The 18,454-nt window shown below is 40.1% G+C and overlaps 1 non-coding gene across 1 annotated transcript; it reads left to right on the top strand.

The window, feature by feature from the left end:
• The first annotated feature begins 1,572 nt into the window (after positions 1 to 1,572).
• Trnag-acc (transfer RNA glycine (anticodon ACC)) lies at positions 1,573 to 1,644 on the top strand. Its single transcript has one exon. It is a non-coding gene; the product is annotated as a tRNA-Gly (tRNA).
• The last annotated feature ends 16,810 nt before the right edge of the window (positions 1,645 to 18,454 follow it).

The following is an 18,454-nucleotide window of genomic DNA, read 5'->3' as shown; positions in this document are numbered from 1 at the left end:
TTTAAGACTTCGATCGACCGAGCTCCGATAGCCTGATGGCTAGACCGCTTGGGTTCCCAGCGTGTGGTACTGGGTTCGAGTCCCGGCCGGAACGAAAATCTTCAATGTATTTATTTCTTTTCTAATTTGAAGATTATTTTTTTTCAATTTCTTTCTTTTGCAAATATCGATTATTTATGTACGGAAGAAAATTCTGAGTCAGTTTAATCATTCGACCTTTAGATTTCAAAGATTTTAGACCAATAATTACCAAGGTGCATTTTTTGTTTTTATTATTGTTAAGACACCGACCAACAGAGATCCGATAGTATATTGGCGAGAGCGTTGGGCTTACATGCGTGTCGCCCTGGGTTCAAATCCCAGCCGGAAAGGAAATCTTAAATGCAAATATTTTTTTCTAATTTTATAATTCTTTTTTTTTTATTTTTCCCTTTTGCGAAGTCAGTCAGTCAGTCTCAGTCAGTCAGTTAGTCAGTCAGTCAGTCAGTCAGGCCAGTCTCAGTCAGTCAGGCAGTTAGTCAGTCAGTCTCGGTCAGTCAGTGAGTCAGTCAGTCAGTCTCGGTCAGTCAGTGAGTCAGTCAGTATCATTCAGTCAGTGAGTCAGTCTGTCAGTCAGGCAGTCTCAGTCAGGCAGTAAGACTCCGCGCGACACAACTCCGATAGCCTAATGGCTAGACCGCTGGTCTTCCAAGCGAAAGGCCCTGGGGTCGAGTCCCAGCCTGCGCGAAAATCTTCAATTTATATTTTTAGTTTCTAATTTGAAAATTCTTCTTCTTTTTTTTTTTTTAATTTTTCTCTTTTTCGAATATTGATTATTTATGTAGGGAGAAAAATTCTGAGTCAGTTTAATTATACGACCTGTAGATTTCAAAGTGTTTGAATCAATAATTAAAAATATGCATTTTTTGTTTTTATTATATTTAAGACTTCAATCGACCGAGCTCCGATAGCCTGATGGCTAGACCGCTTATGTTCCCAGCGCGTGGTACTGGGTTCGAGTCCCGGCCGGAACGAAAATCTTCAATGTATTTATTTCTTTTCTAATTTGAAGATTATTTTTTTTCAATTTCTTTCTTTTGCAAATATCGATTATTTATGTACGGAAGAAAATTCTGAGTCAGTTTAATCATTCGACCTTTAGATTTCAAAGATTTTAGATCAATAATTATCAAGGTGCATTTTTTGTTTTTATTATTGTTAAGACACCGACCAACAGAGATCCGATAGTATATTGGCGAGAGCGTTGGGCTTACATGCGTGTCGCCCTGGGTTAAAATCCCAGCCGGAAAGGAAATCTTAAATGCAAATATTTTTTTCTAATTTTATAATTCTTTTTTTTTTATTTTTCCCTTTTGCGAAGTCAGTCAGTCAGTCTCAGTCAGTCAGTTAGTCAGTCAGTCAGTCAGTCAGGCCAGTCTCAGTCAGTCAGGCAGTTAGTCAGTCAGTCTCGGTCAGTCAGTGAGTCAGTCAGTCAGTCTCGGTCAGTCAGTGAGTCAGTCAGTATCATTCAGTCAGTGAGTCAGTCTGTCAGTCAGGCAGTCTCAGTCAGGCAGTAAGACTCCGCGCGACAGAGCTCCGATAGCCTAATGGCTAGACCGCTGGTCTACCAAGCGAGTGGCCTGGGTTCGAGTCCCAGTCGGAGCGAATATCTTCAATGTTTATATTTCTTTTCTAATTTGAAAATTCTTTTTTTTTTTCAATTTCTTCCCTTTGCAAATATTGATTATTTATGTAGGGAAGAAAATTCTGAGTCAGTTTAATTTTTCGACCGGCAGATTTCAAAGTGTTCAAATAAATAATGACCAAGGTGCATTTTTGTTTTTATTATATTTAAAACTCCGATCTACCGAGCTCCGATAGACTAGTGGTTAGAGTGTTGGGCTTCCAAGCGAGTGGCCCTGAGTTCGAGTCCCAGCCTGAACGAAAATCTTCAATGTATATTTTTAGTTTCTAATTTGAAAATTCTTCTTCTTTTTTTTTAATTTTTCTCTTTTACAAGTATTCATTATTTATGTAGGGAAGAAAATTCTGAGTCAGTTTAATTTTTCGACCCGCAGATTTCAAAGTGTTTGAATCAATAATTACTAAGGTGCATTTTTTGCTTTTATTATATTTAAAACTCCCGCCGACAGAGCTCCCGTAGACTAATGGCCAGAGTGTTAGGCTTCCAAGCGAGTGGCCCTGGGTTCGAGACCCAGCCTGAACGAAAATCTTCAATTTATATTTTTAGTTTCTAATTTGAAAATTCTTCTTTTTTTTTTTTTAATTTTTCTCTTTTTCGAATATTGATTATTTATGTAGGGAGAAAAATTCTGAGTCAGTTTAATTATTCGACCTGTAGATTTCAAAGTGTTTGAATCAATAATTAAAAAGGTGCATTTTTTGTTTTTATTATATTTAAGACTTCAATCGACAGAGCTCCGATAGCCTGATGGCTAGACCGTTCGGTTCCAAGCGAGTGGTACTGGGTTCGAGCTCCGGCCGGAACGAAAATCTTCAATGTATATATTTCTTTTCTAATTTGAAGATTCTTTTTTTTTTTTCAATTTCTTTCTTTTGCAAATATCGATTATTTATGTACGGAAGAAAATTCTGAGTCAGTTTAATCATTTGACCTTTACATTTCAAAGATTTTAGATCAATAATTACCAAGGTGCATTTTTTGTTTTTATTATAATAAGGACACCGACCACCAGAGATCCGATAGTATATTGGCGAGAGCGTTGGGCTTACATGCGTGTCGCCCTGGGTTCAAATCCCAGCCGGAAAGGAAATCTTAAATGCAAATACTTTTTTCTAATTTTATAATTCTTTTTTTTTTATTTTTCCCTTTTGCGAAGTCAGTCAGTCAGTCCGACAGTCAATCAGTCAAGCACTCAGTCACTCAGTCTCAGTCAGTCAGTCCAGTCAGTCAGTCACTCAGTCAGTTAGGCAGTCAGTCAGTCAGTCTCAGTCAGTCAGTTAGTCCTTCAGCCTGTCAGTCAAGCAGTCAGTCATTTAGTCTCAGTCAGTCAGTCATTCAGTCAGTCAGTCTTATTCAGTCAGTCTGTCAGTCAGTCAGTCGGTCAGTCCTGTCCAGTCAGTTAGTCAGTCAAGCAGTCAGTCAGGCAGTCAAGCAGTCAGTCAGTCAGTCTCAGTCAGTCAGTTAGTCAGTCAGTCAGTCAGTCAGTCAGTCAGTCAGTCCAGTCAGTCCAGTCTCAGTCAGTCAGGCAGTTAGTCAGTCAGTCTCGGTCAGTCAGTGAGTCAGTCAGTCAGTCTCGGTCAGTCAGTGAGTCAGTCAGTATTATTCAGTCAGTGAGTCAGTCTGTCTGTCAGGCAGTCTCAGTCAGGCAGTAAGACTCCGCGCGACAGAACTCCGATAGCCTAATGGCTAGACCGCTGGTCTTTCAAGCGAGTGGCCTGGGTTCGAGTCCCAGCCGGAGCGAATATCTTCAATGTTTATATTTCTTTTCTAATTTGAAAATTCTTCTTCTTTTTTTTTCAATTTCTCTCCTTTGCGAATATTGATTATTTAAGTAGGGAGAAAAATTCTGAGTCAGTTTAATTTTTCGACCGGCAGATTTCAAAGTGTTTAGATAAATAATTACCAAGGTGCATTTTTTGATTTTATTATATTTAAAACTCCGACCGTCAGAGCTCTGCTAGACTAATGGCTAGAGTGGTGGGCTTCCAAGCGCGTGGTACTGGGTTCGAGTCCCGGCCGGAACGAAAATCTTCAATGTATATATTTCTTTTCTAATTTGAAGATTATTTTTTTCAATTTCTTTCTTTTGCAAATATCGATTATTTATGTACGGAAGAAAATTCTGAGTCAGTTTAATCATTCGACCTTTAGATTTCAAAGATTTTAGATCAATAATTACCAAGGTGCATTTTTTGTTTTTATTATAATTAAGACACCGACCAACAGAGATCCGATAGTATATTGGCGAGAGCGTTGGGCTTACATGCGTGTCGCCCTGGGTTCAAATCCCAGCCGGAAAGGAAATCTTAAATGCAAATATTTTTTTCTAATTTTATAATTCTTTTTTTTTTTATTTTTCCCTTTTGCGAAGTCAGTCAGTCAGTCCGACAGTCAATCAGTCAAGCACTCAGTCACTCAGTCTCAGTCAGTCAGTCCAGTCAGTCAGTCACTCTGTCAGTTAGGCAGTCAGTCAGTCAGTCTCAGTCAGTCAGTTAGTCCTTCAGCCAGTCAGTCAAGCAGTCAGTCATTTAGTCTCAGTCAGTCAGTCATTCAGTCAGTCAGCCTTATTCAGTCAGTCTGTCAGTCAGTCAGTCGGTCAGTCCTGTCCAGTCAGTTAGTCAGTCAAGCAGTCAGTCAGGCAGTCAAGCAGTCAGTCAGTCAGTCTTAGTCAGTCAGTTAGTCAGTCAGTCAGTCAGTCAGTCAGTCAGTCAGTCAGTCAGTCCAGTCTCAGTCAGTCAGGCAGTTAGTCAGTCAGTCTCGGTCAGTCAGTCAGTCAGTCAGTCAGTCAGTCCAGTATCAGTCAGTCAGGCAGTTAGTCAGTCAGTCTCGGTCAGTCAGTGAGTCAGTCAGTCAGTCTCGGTCAGTCAGTGAGTCAGTCAGTATCATTCAGTCAGTGAGTCAGTCTGTCAATCAGGCAGTCTCAGTCAGGCAGTAAGACTCCGCGCGACAGAACTCCGATAGCGTAATGGCTAGACCGCTGGTCTTCCAGGCGAGTGGCCTGGGTTCGAGTCCCAGCCGGAGCGAATATCTTCAATGTTTATAATTCTTTTCTAATTTGAAAATTCTTCTTCTTTTTTTTTCAATTTCTCTCCTTTGCGAATATTGATTATTTAAGTAGGGAGAAAAATTCTGAGTCAGTTTAATTTTTTGACCGGCAGATTTCAAAGTGTTTAGATAAATAATTACCAAGGTGCATTTTTTGATTTTATTATATTTAAAACTCCGACCGTCAGAGCTCTGCTAGACTAATGGCTAGAGTGGTGGGCTTCCAAGCGCGTGGTACTGGGTTCGAGTCCCGGCCGGAACGAAAATCTTCAATGTATATATTTCTTTTCTAATTTGAAGATTATTTTTTTCAATTTCTTTCTTTTGCAAATATCGATTATTTATGTACGGAAGAAAATTCTGAGTCAGTTTAATCATTCGACCTTTAGATTTCAAAGATTTTAGATCAATAATTACCAAAGTGCATTTTTTGTTTTTATTATAATTAAGACACCGACCAACAGAGATCCGATAATATATTGGCGAGAGCGTTGGGCTTACATGCGTGTCGCCCTGGGTTCAAATCCCAGCCGGAAAGGAAATCTTAAATGCAAATATTTTCTTCTAATTTTATAATTCTTTTTTTTTATTTTTCCCTTTTGCGAAGTCAGTCAGTCAGTCCGACAGTCAATCAGTCAAGCACTCAGTCACTCAGTCTCAGTCAGTCAGTCCAGTCAGTCAGTCACTCAGTCAGTTAGGCAGTCAGTCAGTCAGTCTCAGTCAGTCAGTTAGTCCTTCAGCCAGTCAGTCAAGCAGTCAGTCATTTAGTCTCAGTCAGTCAGTCATTCAGTCAGTCAGTCAGTCAGGCAGTCAGTCACTCAGTCAGTCGGTCAGTCCTGTCCAGTCAGTCAGTCGGTCAGTCCTGTCCAGTAGTTAGTCAGTCAAGCAGTCAGTCAGTCTCAGTCAGTCAGTCAGTCAGTCTCAGTGAGTCAGTCAGTCAGCCAGTCAGTCCAGTCCAGTCTCAGTCAGTCAGTCAGTCAGTCTCGGTCAGTCAGTCAGTCAGTCATTCAGTCAGTCAGTCAGACAGGCAGTCAGTCAGTCATTCAGCCTTATTCAGTCAGTCTGTCAGTCAGTCAGTCAGTCAGCCTTATTCAGTCAGTCTGTCAGTCAGTCAGCCTTATTCAGTCAGTCTGTCAGTCAGTCAGTCGGTCAGTCCTGTCCAGTCATTTAGTCAGTCAAGCAGTCAGTCAGTGTCAGTCAGTCAGTCAGTCAGTGTCAGTCAGTCATTTAGTCATTCAGTCAGTCATTTAGTCATTCAGTGAAATAGTCAGTCATACAGTCAAGCAGTCAGTCAGTCAGTCTCAGTCAGTCAGTTAGTCAGTCAGTCAGTCAGTCAGGCAGTCAGTCAGTCAGTCCAGTCTCAGTCAGTCAGGCAGTTAGTCAGTCAGTCTCGGTCAGTCAGTGAGTCAGTCAGTCAGTCTCGGTCAGTCAGTGAGTCAGTCAGTATCATTCAGTCAGTGAGTCAGTCTGTCAGTCAAGCAGTCTCAGTCAGGCAGTAAGACTCCGCGCGACAGAACTCCGATAGCCTAATGGCTAGACCGCTGGTCTTCCAAGCGAGTGGCCTGGGTTCGAGTCCCAGCCGGAGCGAATATCTTCAATGTTTATATTTCTTTTCTAATTTGAAAATTCTTTTTTTTTTCAATTTCTTTTCTTTGCAAATATTGATTATTTATGTAGGGAAGAAAATTCTGAGTCAGTTTAATTTTTCGACCGGCAGATATCAAAGTGTTTAAATAAATAATGACCAAGGTGCATTTTTGTTTTTATTATATTTAAAACTCCGATCTACAGAGCTCCGATAGACTAATGGTTAGAGTGTTGGGCTTCCAAGCGAGTGGCCCTGGGTTCGAGTCCCAGCCTGAACGAAAATCTTCAATGTATATTTTTAGTTTCTAATTTGAAAATTCTTCTTCTTTTTTTTTAATTTTTCTCTTTTACAAGTATTCATTATTTATGTAGGGAAGAAAATTCTGAGTCAGTTTAATTTTTCGACCCGCAGATTTCAAAGTGTTTGAATCAATAATTACTAAGGTGCATTTTTTGCTTTTATTATATTTAAAACTCCCACCGACAGAGCTCACGTAGACTAATGGGCAGAGTGTTAGGCTTCCAAGCGAGTGGCCCTGGGTTCGAGACCCAGCTTGAACGAAAATCTTCAATGTATACTTTTAGTATCTAATTTGAAAATTCTTCTTCTTTTTTTTTTAATTTTTCTCTTTTGCGAATATTGATTATTTATGTAGGGAGAAAAATTCTGAGTCAGTTTAATTATTCGACCTGTAGATTTCAAAGTGTTTGAATCAATAATTAAAAAGGTGCATTTTTTGTTCTTATTATATTTAAGACTTCACTCGACAGAGCTCCGATAGCCTGATGGCTAGACCGTTGGGTTCCAAGCGCGTGGTACTGGGTTCGAGTCCCGGCCGGAACGAAAATCTTCAATGTATATATTTCTTTTCTAATTTGAAAATTATTTTTTTTTTCATTTTCTTTCTTTTGCAAATATCGATTATTTATGTACGGAAGAAAATTCTGAGTGAGTTTAATTATTCGACCTGTAGATTTCAAAGATTTTAGATCAATAATTACCAACGTGCATTTTTTGTTTTTATCATAATTAAGACACCGACCATCAGAGATCCGATAGTATATTGGCGAGAGCGTTGGGCTTACATGCGTGTCGCCCTGGGTTCAAATCCCAGCCGGAAAGGAAATCTTAAATGCAAATATTTTTTTCTAATTTTATAATTCTTTTTTTTTTATTTTTCCCTTTTGCGAAGTCAGTCAGTCAGTCCGACAGTCAATCAGTCAAGCACTCAGTCACTCAGTCTCAGTCAGTCAGTCCAGTCAGTCAGTCACTCTGTCAGTTAGGCAGTCAGTCAGTCAGTCTCAGTCAGTCAGTTAGTCCTTCAGCCAGTCAGTCAAGCAGTCAGTCATTTAGTCTCAGTCAGTCAGTCATTCAGTCAGTCAGCCTTATTCAGTCAGTCTGTCAGTCAGTCAGTCGGTCAGTCCTGTCCAGTCAGTTAGTCAGTCAAGCAGTCAGTCAGGTAGTCAAGCAGTCAGTCAGTCAGTCAGTCCAGTCTCAGTCAGTCAGGCAGTTAGTCAGTCAGTCTCGGTCAGTCAGTCAGTCAGTCAGTTAGTCAGTCAGTCTCGGTCAGTCAGTCAGTCAGTCAGTCAGTCAGTCCAGTATCAGTCAGTCAGGCAGTTAGTCAGTCAGTCTCGGTCAGTCAGTGAGTCAGTCAGTCAGTCTCGGTCAGTCAGTGAGTCAGTCAGTATCATTCAGTCAGTGAGTCAGTCTGTCAGTCAGGCAGTCTCAGTCAGGCAGTAAGACTCCGCGCGACAGAACTCCGATAGCCTAATGGCTAGACCGCTGGTCTTCCAAGCGAGTGGCCTGGATTCGAGTCCCAGCCGGAGCGAATATCTTCAATGTTTATATTTCTTTTCTAATTTGAAAATTCTTTTTTTTTTTCAATTTCTTTCCTTTGCAAATATTGATTATTTATGTAGGGAAGAAAATTCTGAGTCAGTTTAATTTTTCGACCGGCAGATATCAAAGTGTTTAAATAAATAATGACCAAGGTGCATTTTTGTTTTTATTATATTTAAAACTCCGATCTACAGAGCTCCGATAGACTAATGGTTAGAGTGTTGGGCTTCCAAGCGAGTGGCCCTGGGTTCGAGTCCCAGCCTGAACGAAAATCTTCAATGTATATTTTTAGTTTCTAATTTGAAAATTCTTCTTCTTTTTTTTTAATTTTTCTCTTTTACAAGTATTCATTATTTATGTAGGGAAGAAAATTCTGAGTCAGTTTAATTTTTCGACCCGCAGATTTCAAAGTGTTTGAATCAATAATTACTAAGGTGCATTTTTTGCTTTTATTATATTTAAAACTCCCACCGACAGAGCTCCCGTAGACTAATGGGCAGAGTGTTAGGCTTCCAAGCGAGTGGCCCTGGGTTCGAGACCCAGCTTGAACGAAAATCTTCAATGTATACTTTTAGTATCTAATTTGAAAATTCTTCTTCTTTTTTTTTTAATTTTTCTCTTTTGCGAATATTGATTATTTATGTAGGGAGAAAAATTCTGAGTCAGTTTAATTATTCGACCTGTAGATTTCAAAGTGTTTGAATCAATAATTAAAAAGGTGCATTTTTTGTTCTTATTATATTTAAGACTTCACTCGACAGAGCTCCGATAGCCTGATGGCTAGACCGTTGGGTTCCAAGCGCGTGGTACTGGGTTCGAGTCCCGGCCGGAACGAAAATCTTCAATGTATATATTTCTTTTCTAATTTGAAAATTATTTTTTTTTTCATTTTCTTTCTTTTGCAAATATCGATTATTTATGTACGGAAGAAAATTCTGAGTCAGTTTAATTATTCGACCTGTAGATTTCAAAGATTTTAGATCAATAATTACCAACGTGCATTTTTTGTTTTTATCATAATTAAGACACCGACCATCAGAGATCCGATAGTATATTGGCGAGAGCGTTGGGCTTACATGCGTGTCGCCCTGGGTTCAAATCCCAGCCGGAAAGGAAATCTTAAATGCAAATATTTTTTTCTAATTTTATAATTCTTTTTTTTTTATTTTTCCCTTTTGCGAAGTCAGTCAGTCAGTCCGACAGTCAATCAGTCAAGCACTCAGTCACTCAGTCTCAGTCAGTCAGTCCAGTCAGTCAGTCACTCTGTCAGTTAGGCAGTCAGTCAGTCAGTCTCAGTCAGTCAGTTAGTCCTTCAGCCAGTCAGTCAAGCAGTCAGTCATTTAGTCTCAGTCAGTCAGTCATTCAGTCAGTCAGCCTTATTCAGTCAGTCTGTCAGTCAGTCAGTCGGTCAGTCCTGTCCAGTCAGTTAGTCAGTCAAGCAGTCAGTCAGGTAGTCAAGCAGTCAGTCAGTCAGTCAGTCCAGTCTCAGTCAGTCAGGCAGTTAGTCAGTCAGTCTCGGTCAGTCAGTCAGTCAGTCAGTTAGTCAGTCAGTCTCGGTCAGTCAGTCAGTCAGTCAGTCAGTCAGTCCAGTATCAGTCAGTCAGGCAGTTAGTCAGTCAGTCTCGGTCAGTCAGTGAGTCAGTCAGTCAGTCTCGGTCAGTCAGTGAGTCAGTCAGTATCATTCAGTCAGTGAGTCAGTCTGTCAGTCAGGCAGTCTCAGTCAGGCAGTAAGACTCCGCGCGACAGAACTCCGATAGCCTAATGGCTAGACCGCTGGTCTTCCAAGCGAGTGGCCTGGATTCGAGTCCCAGCCGGAGCGAATATCTTCAATGTTTATATTTCTTTTCTAATTTGAAAATTCTTTTTTTTTTTCAATTTCTTTCCTTTGCAAATATTGATTATTTATGTAGGGAAGAAAATTCTGAGTCAGTTTAATTTTTCGACCGGCAGATATCAAAGTGTTTAAATAAATAATGACCAAGGTGCATTTTTGTTTTTATTATATTTAAAACTCCGATCTACAGAGCTCCGATAGACTAATGGTTAGAGTGTTGGGCTTCCAAGCGAGTGGCCCTGGGTTCGAGTCCCAGCCTGAACGAAAATCTTCAATGTATATTTTTAGTTTCTAATTTGAAAATTCTTCTTCTTTTTTTTTAATTTTTCTCTTTTACAAGTATTCATTATTTATGTAGGGAAGAAAATTCTGAGTCAGTTTAATTTTTCGACCCGCAGATTTCAAAGTGTTTGAATCAATAATTACTAAGGTGCATTTTTTGCTTTTATTATATTTAAAACTCCCACCGACAGAGCTCCCGTAGACTAATGGCCAGAGTGTTAGGCTTCCAAGCGAGTGGCCCTGGGTTCGAGACCCAGCCTGAACGAAAATCTTCAATGTATACTTTTAGTTTCTAATTTGATAATTCTTCTTCTTTTTTTTTTTAAATTTTTCTCTTTTGCGAATATTGATTATTTATGTAGGGAGAAAAATTCTGAGTCAGTTTAATTATTCGACCTGTAGATTACAAAGTGTTTGAATCAATAATTAAAAAGGTGCATTTTTTGTTTTTATTATATTTAAGACTTCACTCGACAGAGCTCCGATAGCCTGATGGCTAGACAGTTGGGTTCCAAGCGCGTGGTACTGGGTTCGAGTCCCGGCCGGAACGAAAATCTTCAATGTATATATTTCTTTTCTAATTTGAAAATTATTTTTTTTTTCATTTTCTTTCTTTTGCAAATATCGATTATTTATGTACGGAAGAAAATTATGAGTCAGTTTAATTATTCGACCTGTAGATTTCAAAGATTTTAGATCAATAATTACCAACGTGCATTTTTTGTTTTTATCATAATTAAGACACCGACCAACAGAGATCCGATAGTATATTGGCGAGAGCGTTAGGCTTACATGCGTGTCGCCCTGGGTTCAAATCCCAGCCGGAAAGGAAATCTTAAATGCAAATATTTTTTTCTAATTTTATAATTCTTTTTTTTTTATTTTTCCCTTTTGCGAAGTCAGTCAGTCAGTCCGACAGTCAATCAGTCAAGCACTCAGTCACTCAGTCTCAGTCAGTCAGTCCAGTCAGTCAGTCCAGTCTCAGTCAGTCAGGCAGTTAGTCAGTCAGTCTCGGTCAGTCAGTGAGTCAGTCAGTATCATTCAGTCAGTGAGTCAGTCTGTCAGTCAGGCAGTCTCAGTCAGGCAGTAAGACTCCGCGCGACAGAACTCCGATAGCCTAATGGCTAGACCGCTGGTCTTCCAAGCGAGTGGCCTGGGTTCGAGTCAAAGCCGGAGCGAATATCTTCAATGTTTATATTTCTTTTCTAATTTGAAAATTCTTCTTCTTTTTTTTTTCAATTTCTCTCCTTTGCGAATATTGATTATTTAAGTAGGGAGAAAAATTCTGAGTCAGTTTAATTTTTCGACCGGCAGATTTCAAAGTGTTTAGATAAATAATTACCAAGGTGCATTTTTTGATTTTATTATATTTAAAACTCCGACCGTCAGAGCTCTGCTAGACTAATGGCTAGAGTGGTGGGCTTCCAAGCGCGTGGTACTGGGTTCGAGTCCCGGCCGAAACGAAAATCTTCAATGTATATATTTCTTTTCTAATTTGAAGATTATTTTTTTCAATTTCTTTCTTTTGCAAATATCGATTATTTATGTACGGAAGAAAATTCTGAGTCAGTTTAATCATTCGACCTTTAGATTTCAAAGATTTTAGATCAATAATTACCAAAGTGCATTTTTTGTTTTTATTATAATTAAGACACCGACCAACAGAGATCCGATAGTACATTGGCGAGAGCGTTGGGCTTACATGCGTGTCGCCCTGGGTTCAAGTCCCAGCCGGAAAGGAAATCTTAAATGCAAATCTTTTCTTCTAATTTTATAATTCTTTTTTTTATTTTTCCCTTTTGCGAAGTCAGTCAGTCAGTCCGACAGTCAATCAGTAAAGCACTCAGTCACTTAGTCACAGTCAGTCAGTCCAGTCAGTCAGTCACTCAGTCAGTTAGGCAGTCAGTCAGTCAGTTTCAGTCAGTCAGTTAGTCCTTCAGCCAGTCAGTCAAGCAGTCAGTCATTTAGTCTCAGTCAGTCAGTCATTCAGTCAGTCAGTCAGGCAGTCAGTCAGTCAGTCAGTCGGTCAGTCCTGTCCAGTCAGTTAGTCAGTCAAGCAGTCAGTCAGTCAGTCCAGTCCAGTCTCAGTCAGTCAGTCAGTCAGTCTCGGTCAGTCAGTCAGTCAGGCAGTCAGTCAGTCATTCAGCCTTATTCAGTCAGTCAGTCAGTCAGGCAGTCAGTCAGTCATTCAGCCTTATTCAGTCAGTCTGTCAGTCAGTCAGTCAGTCAGCCTTATTCAGTCAGTCTGTCAGTCAGTCAGTCGGTCAGTCCTGTCCAGTCAGTTAGTCAGTCAAGCAGTCAGTCAGGCAGTCAAGCAGTCAGTCAGTCAGTGTCAGTCAGTCATTTAGTCATTCAGTCAGTCAGTGAAATAGTCAGTCATACAGTCAAGCAGTCAGTCAGTCAGTCTCAGTCAGTCAGTTAGTCAGTCAGTCAGTCAGTCAGTCTCAGTCAGTCAGTTAGTCCTTCAGCCAGTCAGTCAAGCAGTCAGTCATTTAGTCTCAGTCAGTCAGTCATTCAGTCAGTCAGCCTTATTCAGTCAGTCAGTCAGTCAGTCCAGTCTCAGTCAGTCAGGCAGTTAGTCAGTCAGTCTCGGTCAGTCACTCAGTCAGTCAGTCAGTCAGTCCAGTCTCAGTCAATCAGGCAGTTAGTCAGTCAGTCTCAGTCAGTCAGGCAGTTAGTCAGTCAGTCTCGGTCAGTCACTCAGTCAGTCAGTCAGTCAGTCCAGTCTCAGTCAATCAGGCAGTTAGTCAGTCAGTCTCGGTCAGTCAGTGAGTCAGTCAGTCAGTCTCGGTCAGTCAGTGAGTCAGTCAGTATCATTCAGTCAGTGAGTCAGTCTGTCAGTCAGGCAGTCTCAGTCAGGCAGTAAGACTCCGCGCGACAGAACTCCGATAGCCTAATGGCTAGACCGCTGGTCTTCCAAGCGAGTGGCCTGGGTTCGAGTCCCAGCCGGAGCGAATATCTTCAATGTTTATATTTCTTTTCTAATTTGAAAATTCTTTTTTTTTTCAATTTCTTTCCTTTGCAAATATTGATTATTTATGTAGGGAAGAAAATTCTGAGTCAGTTTAATTTTTCGACCGGCAGATTTCAAAGTGTTTAAATAAATAATGACCAAGGTGCATTTTTGTTTTTATTATATTTAAAACTCCGATCTACAGAGCTCCGATAGACTAATGGTTAGAGTGTTGGGCTTCCAAGAGAGTGGCCCTGGGTTCGAGTCCCAGCCTGAACGAAAATCTTCAATGTATATTTTTAGTTTCTAATTTGAAAATTCTTCTTCTTTTTTTTTAATTTTTCTCTTTTACAAGTATTCATTATTTATGTAGGGAAGAAAATTCTGAGTCACTCAGTCACTCAGTCAGTTAGGCAGTTAGTCATTCAGTCTCAGTCAGTCAGTCCAGTCAGTCAGTCACTCAGTCAGTTAGGCAGTCAGTCAGTCAGTCATTCAGTCAGCCAGCCGGTCAGTCCAGTTCAGTCAGTCAGTTAGTCAGTCAAGCAGTCAGTCAAGCAGGCTCAGTCAGTCAGTTAGTCAGTCAGTCAGTCAGTCCAACCCAGTCTCAGTCAGTCAGGCAGTCAGTCAGTCAGTCTCGGTCAGTCAGTCAGTATCAGTCAGTCAGTCAGTCAGTCTGTCAGTCTGTCAGTCAGGCAGTCTCAGTCAGGCAGTAAGACTCCGACCGACAGAACTCCGATAGCCTAATGGCTAGACCGTTGGTCTTCCAAGCGAGTGGCCTGGGTTCGAGTCCCAGCCGGAACGAATATCCTCAATGTATATATTTCTTTTCTAATTTGAAAATTCTTTTTTTTTTTTTTTCAGTTTCTTTCTTTTGCAAATATTGATTATTTATGTAGGGAAGAAAATTCTGAGTCAGTTTAATTTTTCGAAACGCAGAATTCAAAGTGTTTAGATAAATAATTACCAAGGTGCATTTTTTGATTTTATCATATTTAAAACACCGACCGTCAGTGCTCTGTTAGACTAATGGCTAGAGTGGTGGGCTTCCAAGCGAGTGGCCCTGGGTTCGAGTCCCAGCCTGAGCGAAAATCTTCAATTTATATTTTTAGTTTCTAATTTGAAAATTCTTCTTTTTTTTTTTTTAATTTTTCTCTTTTGCGAATGTTGATTATTTATGTAGGGAGAAAAATTCTGAGTCAGTTTAATTATTCGACCTGTAGATTTCAAAGTGTTTGAATCAATAATTAAAAAGGTGCATTTTTTGTTTTTATTATATTTAAGACTTCAATCGACAGAGCTCCGATAGCCTGATGGCTAGACCGTTGGGTTCCAAGCACGTGGTACTGGGTTCGAGTCCCGGCCGGAACGAAAATCTTCAATGTATATATTTCTTTTCTAATTTGAAGATTCTTTTTCTTTCAATTTCTTTCTTTTTTAAATATCGATTATTTATGTACGGAAGAAAATTCTGAGTCAGTTTAATCATTCGACCTTTAGATTTCAAAGATTTTAGATCAATAATTACCAAGGTGCATTTTTTGTTTTTATTATAATTAAGACACCGACCAACAGAGATCCGATAGTATATTGGCGAGAGCGTTGGGCTTACATGCGTGTCGCCCTGGGTTCAAATCCCAGCCGGAAAGGAAATCTTAAATGCAAATATTTTTTTCTAATTTGATAATTCTTTTTTTTTTATTTCTCCCTTTTGCGAAGTCAGTCAGTCAGTCCGACAGTCAATCAGTCAAGCACTCAGTCATTCAGTCTCAGTCAGTCAGTCCAGTCAGTCAGTCACTCAGTCAGTTAGGCAGTCAGTCAGTCAGTCTCAGTCAGTCAGTTAGTCCTTCAGCCAGTCAGTCAAGCAGTCAGTCATTTAGTCTCAGTCAGTCAGTCATTCAGTCAGTGAGTCAGTCTGTCAGTCAGGCAGTCTCAGTCAGGCAGTAAGACTCCGCGCGACAGAACTCCGATAGCCTAATGGCTAGACCGCTGGTCTTCCAAGCGAGTGGCCTGGGTTCGAGTCAAAGCCGGAGCGAATATCTTCAATGTTTATATTTCTTTTCTAATTTGAAAATTCTTTTTTTTTTTTTCAATTTCTTTCCTTTGCAAATATTGATTATTTATGTAGGGAAGAAAATTCTGAGTCAGTTTAATTTTTCGACCGGCAGATTTCAAAGTGTTTAAATAAATAATGACCAAGGTGCATTTTTGTTTTTATTATATTTAAAACTCCGATCTACAGAGCTCCGATAGACTAATGGTTAGAGTGTTGGGCTTCCAAGCGAGTGGCCTTGGGTTCGAGTCCCAGCCTGAACGAAAATCTTCAATGTATATTTTTAGTTTCTAATTTGAAAATTCTTCTTCTTTTTTTTTAATTTTTCTCTTTTACAAGTATTCATTATTTATGTAGGGAAGAAAATTCTGAGTCAGTTTAATTTTTCGACCCGCAGATTTCAAAGTGTTTGAATCAATAATTACTAAGGTGCATTTTTTGCTTTTATTATATTTAAAACTCCCACCGACAGAGCTCCCGTAGACTAAAGGCTAGAGTGTTAGGCTTCCAAGCGAGTGGCCCTGGGTTCGAGCCCCAGCCGGAGCGAATATCTTCAATGTTTATATTTCTTTTCTAATTTGAAAATTCTTTTTTTTTTCAATTTCTTTCCTTTGCAAATATTGATTATTTATGTAGGGAAGAAAATTCTGAGTCAGTTTAATTATTCGACCTGTAAATTTCAAAGTGTTTGAATCAATAATTACCAAGGTGCATTTTTTGTTTTTATTATATTTAAGACTTCCATCGACAGAGCTCCGATAGCCTAATGGCTAGACCGTTGGGTTCCAAGCACGTGGCCCTGGGTTCGAATCCCAGCCGGAAAGAAAATCTTAAATGCATGTATTTTTTTCTAATTTGATAATTTTTTTTTTATTTTTCCCTTTTCCGAAGTCAGTCAGTCAGTCCGACAGTCAATCAGTCAGTCTCTGTCAGCCAGTCAGTCTGTCAGTCGGTCAGTCCAGTCCAGTCAGTCAGTCAAGCAGTCAGTCATTCAGTCACTCAAGCAGTCAGTCAGTCAGTTAGTCATTCAGTCACTCAGTCAGTTAGGCAGTTAGTCATTCAGTCTCAGTCAGTCAGTCCAGTCAGTCAGTCACTCAGTCAGTTAGGCAGTCAGTCAGTCAGTCATTCAGTCAGCCAGCCGGTCAGTCCAGTTCAGTCAGTCAGTTAGTCAGTCAAGCAGTCAGTCAAGCAGGCTCAGTCAGTCAGTTAGTCAGTCAGTCAGTCAGTCCAACCCAGTCTCAGTCAGTCAGGCAGTCAGTCAGTCAGTCTCGGTCAGTCAGTATCAGTCAGTCAGTCAGTCAGTCTGTCAGTCTGTCAGTCAGGCAGTCTCAGTCAGGCAGTAAGACTCCGACCGACAGAACTCCGATAGCCTAATGGCTAGACCGTTGGTCTTCCAAGCGAGTGGCCTGGGTTCGAGTCCCAGCCGGAACGAATATCCTCAATGTATATATTTCTTTTCTAATTTGAAAATTCTTTTTTTTTTTTTTTTTTTCAGTTTCTTTCTTTTGCAAATATTGATTATTTATGTAGGGAAGAAAATTCTGAGTCAGTTTAATTTTTCGAAACGCAGAATTCAAAGTGTTTAGATAAATAATTACCAAGGTGCATTTTTTGATTTTATCATATTTAAAACACCGACCGTCAGTGCTCTGTTAGACTAATGGCTAGAGTGGTGGGCTTCCAAGCGAGTGGCCCTGGGTTCGAGTCCCAGCCTGAGCGAAAATCTTCAATTTACATTTTTAGTTTCTAATTTGAAAATTCTTCTTCTTTTTTTTTAATTTTTCTCTTTTGCGAATGTTGATTATTTATGTAGGGAGAAAAATTCTGAGTCAGTTTAATTATTCGACCTGTAGATTTCAAAGTGTTTGAATCAATAATTAAAAAGGTGCATTTTTTGTTTTTATTATATTTAAGACTTCAATCGACAGAGCTCCGATAGCCTGATGGCTAGACCGTTGGATTCCAAGCACGTGGTACTGGGTTCGAGTCCCGGCCGGAACGAAAATCTTCAATGTATATATTTCTTTTCTAATTTGAAGATTCTTTTTCTTTCAATTTCTTTCTTTTTTAAATATCGATTATTTATGTACGGAAGAAAATTCTGAGTCAGTTTAATCATTCGACCTTTAGATTTCAAAGATTTTAGATCAATAATTACCAAGGTGCATTTTTTGTTTTTATTATAATTAAGACACCGACCAACAGAGATCCGATAGTATATTGGCGAGAGCGTTGGGCTTACATGCGTGTCGCCCTGGGTTCAAATCCCAGCCGGAAAGGAAATCTTAAATGCAAATATTTTTTTCTAATTTGATAATTCTTTTTTTTTTATTTCTCCCTTTTGCGAAGTCAGTCAGTCAGTCCGACAGTCAATCAGTCAAGCACTCAGTCATTCAGTCTCAGTCAGTCAGTCCAGTCAGTCAGTCACTCAGTCAGTTAGGCAGTCAGTCAGTCAGTCTCAGTCAGTCAGTTAGTCCTTCAGCCAGTCAGTCAAGCAGTCAGTCATTTAGTCTCAGTCAGTCAGTCATTCAGTCAGTCAGTCAGTCAGGCAGTCAGTCAGTCAGTCAGTCGGTCAGTCCTGTCCAGTCAGTTAGTCAGTCAAGCAGTCAGTCAGTCTCAGTCAGTCAGTCAATCAGTCAGTCAGTCAGTCAGTCCAGTCCAGTCTCAGTCAGTCAGTCAGTCAGTCTCGGTCAGTCAGTCAGTCAGTCATTCAGTCAGTCAGTCAGTCAGGCAGTCAGTCAGTCATTCAGCCTTATTCAGTCAATCAGTCAGTCAGGCAGTCAGTCAGTCATTCAGCCTTATTCAGTCAGTCTGTCAGTCAGTCAGTCAGTCAGTCAGCGTTATTCAGTCAGTCTGTCAGTCAGTCAGTCGGTCAGTCCTGTCCAGTCAGTTAGTCAGTCAAGCAGTCAGTCAGGCAGTCAAGCAGTCAGTCAGACAGTGTCAGTCAGTCATTTAGTCATTCAGTCAGTCAGTGAAATAGTCAGTCAGACAGTCAAGCAGTCAGTCAGTCAGTCTCAGTCAGTCAGTCTCAGTCAGTCAGTTAGTCAGTCAGTCAGTCAGTCAGTCAATCAGTCCAGTCTCAGTCAGTCAGGCAGTTAGTCAGTCAGTCTCGGTCAGTCAGTGAGTCAGTATCAGTCAGTCAGTGAGTCAGTCTGTCAGTCAGGCAGTCTCAGTCAGGC

Source organism: Uloborus diversus, unplaced genomic scaffold (assembly GCF_026930045.1).
Source record: "Uloborus diversus isolate 005 unplaced genomic scaffold, Udiv.v.3.1 scaffold_162, whole genome shotgun sequence".
NCBI lineage: Eukaryota > Metazoa > Arthropoda > Arachnida > Araneae > Uloboridae > Uloborus > Uloborus diversus.
Note: the sequence above shows the minus strand (reverse complement) of the source record. Positions and strands in the feature narration are given on the sequence as shown.